This window comes from Lontra canadensis, unplaced genomic scaffold (genome assembly GCF_010015895.1).
Source record: "Lontra canadensis isolate GAN:19392208 unplaced genomic scaffold, GSC_riverotter_1.0 scaffold40, whole genome shotgun sequence".
Classification (NCBI taxonomy): domain Eukaryota; kingdom Metazoa; phylum Chordata; class Mammalia; order Carnivora; family Mustelidae; genus Lontra; species Lontra canadensis.
The window spans coordinates 11,546,102-11,551,000 of NW_022631034.1; the positions used below are offsets into that span (position 1 = coordinate 11,546,102).

At 39.9% G+C, this 4,899-nt stretch overlaps 1 non-coding gene across 1 annotated transcript; it reads right to left on the reverse strand.

Annotated features, from left to right (window-relative positions):
• Positions 1–1,657: 1,657 nt before the first annotated feature.
• On the reverse strand, positions 1,658–1,761 carry LOC116875117. The gene has a single exon (XR_004384138.1). It is a non-coding gene; the product is annotated as a U6 spliceosomal RNA (small nuclear RNA).
• Between the last annotated feature and the right edge of the window lie 3,138 nt (positions 1,762–4,899).

Here is a 4,899-nt window from a genome sequence, read left to right on the forward strand (position 1 = left end):
ATGGATACTGGGGAATATCCATTTAAAATAGGACACCCAGAGGATCTTGTATACTTTAAGGTTAAAGAAGAGTGGATAATTCATATTAAATGCCAGATTGAGAACCATATCAGAGAGTCCTGATACAAAAGATCACTGACCCTGTGAAGATGTTACCTTCTCCTCACTCATTGAAGAGTTGCTTACAGAAGGACTGGTTACATGGAAAAGGAATCTGGGAACAAAGCTTTTGTCCTGGCAGTAGAATTGCAAGATCTTAGTCTAGAATGAGAGTTGAGGTTTCTGGAATAAGAATCAAGGCAAAAAGAATCCCGAAGACAAGAAGTTAAGCAGAGAGACTGGGATTGGGCAAGATCTATTAGAGGATTTACAACAGGGTTGCCTGTTTACTTCCCACACTCCCAACTAGGCTGTGGTCTCACTGAAGGTTGTGTTCATAACTTCTTTATCTACATTCCTTTTTTACTTAATATAGGGCTTAGCACAAAGTAGGTGATTCTGCTTTGAAGGTAAGATAGACATTAAATGACTCACTTCAATCCAACTCAACAATCATTAGTTGGGTGTCTACTCTGTGCAATGGCTTAACAATACAATGGTGAATAAAATATAGTCCTTGCTCTGGAGGAGACCAAGAACTAAAAAAAGAACCACCCGATTACAATGTTATAGGAGATGTTGAAGGGGAAATTATCTAGGGAGTTTGAGAGGAGAGAATCTTTCCCTAGGACTTAACAACTGGTCAACATGTGCTCTATAGTCAAGGCATTGAAGGGCTTTCCAAGTGAAGAAAACAGCCATAACAGAGGTAGGAAGGAATAAAAATGAAGGTATCTTGGGAGGTGGTGTCAGAGGTCTGGTGGGTGAGAGCACAGCACAGATCATGGGTAGTGGGTTCTGGACCTTGTGGATCATATTAACAAGACAAGGTTTATTCTGGAAATATTTGGATTTGTCAAAGTGTTTTAAGGGGTAGAATCACACAATTCAACTTCTATTTGGAAGTTGAATGTGGACTGCATTCCATTCTGGAGGAGACAGAGAGGTCTGGAGGAGACAGAGAGGCTGGGGCACTCTGGGCAGGACAGCAGAGTGAGCAAAACTTTAATTAAATGAATTACTTAAATGAATTAATTTAATTAAATGAATTACTAATGGTAAATAACGTTTTAAGACAAGTACCCTCTGAGTGAGCTGTTTGCTCTTGAAAAGGTTCTCCACACTGGAGACTACTGGAGTCACTGTGTGACTGCTACAATAGATTTACCAGGTTCTAGGAGGGCACTTTTGGTTGTCTGTTATTTATTCTCCCCACTCCCACAGCTGGTTCTTGCTAGCTGGCCTGCCCTGAAAATGAAATGCAGTTCTGTGATCTGGAGGAGAATTCACAGGCTCCAGGGGACCGGTTGCTCTGTGATGTTTAACAATTGACCAGCATGAGCTCTTTCCCTTTACCTTGAAGAGTTCCTCCTCATGTCAAAGCCATTACAAAGGAACATTACCGGCAGGTCTCAAACCACACTGAGTTTTGAGAACAGAGCCAGCAACTTGTCTTTTCCACAAATGGTATTTGGTCTTAGCATCAGGATTTACAAGCCCAATTGCTGTTATTACATGGATTCTTTTTTTTTTTTTAATATGGAAATGCTTAAAAAAAGGAAACATGGAACACTTTACAAATTTGTGTGTCATGGTTGTGCAGAGGCCATGCTGATCTCTGTATTGTTCCAATTTTAATATATGTGCTGCTGAAGTGAACACTGGATTCTTTTTACCAAAGTCCTAGTGTTACATTTTCTCAGCTATAGAATTTTTTTGTTTGTTTGTTTTTGGGTCAATAAATGTGCTAGAAAGTCATTGAGTTGAAACAAAAAAGTTGTTAAAATTGTTCTCTTTTTCTTTCATTCTTTCTTACCTACCCCTTCCTCATAAACCCAACAAACATACTCTCTGCAAATAAACTCTCTGTTTAGAGAATAACAGAAATGACACATCATATGATCTAATTTTGCCTGGATTGTGTCATATTGACATATGAGAAGAAATGTTGGATCAAAAATAAAAACACCTGGTTTATGTTCCTTTCAATGGCGTTAACTAGAGGTGTAACCTGGGGTAGTCTATTTCACTTTTCCCAGCCTTAACTGCTATAATATGAGGGAGATAAATATGAGAGATAAATTATATTCTATTTCTATAATTCTTTCTTTTATTTTTAATTTTTTAAATTTTTAAAAAGATTTTATTTACTTATTTGACAGAGAGAGAGCACAAGTAAGCAGAGGAAGAGAGAGAAGCAGGCTCTCTGCTGAGCAGGGAGACTGATGCAGGGCTAGATCCCAGGACCCTGGAATTATGACCTGACCTGAAGGCAACCTGCTTAACCAACTGAGCCACCCAGGTGTCCCCTATAATTCTTTCTATTTCTAAGAATTGGGGATTCTATAAGCTAAACAGGAGTGATGACATATTTTTTCTTGTGAGCAGGAACATCTTGGGTGCTGCTTTGGAAAAGTTGATTCACCTGTGGGATGCATATTTGTTGATTGCTTCTTTGGTATCTATTTTTCATTTCTACACCTTCATTCATATATATATATATATATATATATATATATATATTTTCCCCTTCAGGGATATGTTTTACTTTGCTTAGCTATGCAGCCAGCATGGAATGGACACCATTTCTGGCTCCAGAGGTGGATCTTGACAGGCTTAAGCCAACAAGTGTGTACCATTTCCTGCGTGAGGTTGTTCCAGGATGGGCAACTAGCCAAATTCAGGCCACTGAGAAGTGCAAAAATTCTTTTCAGTGGGGGCTCCCAGGAAGTAGCTTCCTTTTTCTTTTTTGAGAGGTGGTGAAGAGTCTCCCCTCTGCTGGTGTTGTGGGAGAAGTGAGATCTCGAATAACTGCTACCATGAGGGAAGCTGAGCAGAGCCCAGAGAATCCCAAAGGAGCCAGAGCCCAGTTACTATATGACGTTCTGGATCAAACCAGGCCTGCAACAGCATCTGATCTTTTAAAAAACTTGTGAGCCAATGAAATCATGAAGTTTAAGACAATTTGACTCAGTTTCTCTATTGCTATCAACTCAAAGATTCATAACTTTTTTCCTTAAGGTTTCATGAAGTATATTTCTGATTACTAACTTTTTACCCCCAAAATAAAGAAAAAAAATGCTTATTTCTGCATTTTTTAAATAGGCGACTCCTAAATCATCAAATGCAAAATGTTGAAAACAACAAAAATTTTAGAGTCAATGTGAGGTACACAGAAATAGCTTTATAAATGTTTACTGAATGAATGAATTTTAGAATAAATTAGAGGAAAGATACTATTTCCTGGGTGCAAGGGAAAGGGTAGGTAGGAAAGTAGTTACATAGAATGTTTTTTGGGGAAAAGTATGGGATGGTCATAAAGTCTAAACTGTTGGAATTTTCCTTTTTCTTCTCTCCTGAGATATTGCTTAATGTATTTTTTTTCCTTTCATTTAAGTATTCAGGAAGAAAGAAGGACCTAAGGTTGGACCTAGGGAGCAGCATGGACCGCAGGGGACACCAGGCCAAGGGCCCCCATGGCCGTGCTAGCTTGCGGGGCAGGGAAAGAGATGCCTGTGGTTTTCCCAGACGAGGCAGAGAATAGTAGTTCCAAAGAACTGCTGGTTTATATTTTAGCTCTTGCCAAGTTGTGAAAATAGTGAAGGATGCTTAGACTATTTAGCATTCAAATTGCTATCTGGTTAATCATATTTAGAAGACTGGATTCCTGGATATCTCCTTCACTCCCTATCTACTGACTTTTGAAACATGATAATTCCCGGGAGCCTCGGTGGCGCCATGGGTTAACTCTGATTTCAGCTCAGGTCATGATCTCAGGGTCGTGAGATCCAGCCCCTCTGTGCTGGGGGTAGAGCCTACTTAAGATTCTCTGTGTCCCTTTGCTTCTCCCCTTCTCAGAAATAAATAAATAAATCTTAAAAAAAGAAACCCATAATGCAAACCGGTAACAGTGGCAATCACCCATGAACCTTTAAATTACACTGATTAATAACATTGGAAGCTTCCTCAAGAAATAAACAATGGCACCAGCAAAAAAACCCCCTAAAACGTTTTTGTTTCAATTCAATCTATTGATTAATTTAACAGGTGTTTTATGAACACTTCAACAGGTGTCTAGTTAGCAGGGAAGACTGATAAATAAGTACCAATCACAAAGTTGGTGAGTATTACAGGAGAGGAAATGTGGGGATTATAACAGAGCAAGGGATCTAACCTAGAGGAGGGTAAAGAAAGCCTCTTCGAGGAAATGATATTGAAGCAGAGGTCTGAGGAATGAGCAGGTGCCACTCAGATGAAGATTGGGAGAGGAAGGAGAAGAGTGTTCCCATGCAACGAGCCAGTGGCTGCAGGGATGGAGGCACCTGTGAGGACCCGTGACAAGTTCAGAATGGATGCAGGGAAGAGGCACAGTGAGATAAAGCCGCAAAGAAGACCAGATTTTCTGAGTCTCTATGGGCCAGGCGAAGGAGTTTGGGCTTTAATTAAAAGGGAATGGAGGCTGCTGTACTGTTTAAGCAGCAGAGCAACAGGGTCAGATTAACATTGAACCGGGACCACATCTGGCACAGGGGCAAGAGGTCCCCTCCCTCCAGTTCTGTTAGATTTTGTGTCTACACTATTGCCTCCATGTCCCCATGAAAGTGCTGCCTCTTTCCTTTTAAAACACTGGAAACAAGGATGAAATGGGTACTGTTTGTTTCCAGAACTGGTTACATCACTGCTTTTGTAACAATTTGTTTTTCCCAGTAAATCAGAGCTTCTCTCTCTTAATTATAGTTTGGATTTTCAGTAGCTCTGACTTCTTGTAAAGCAGCACTGATTTTCAGCTCTTAAATATCA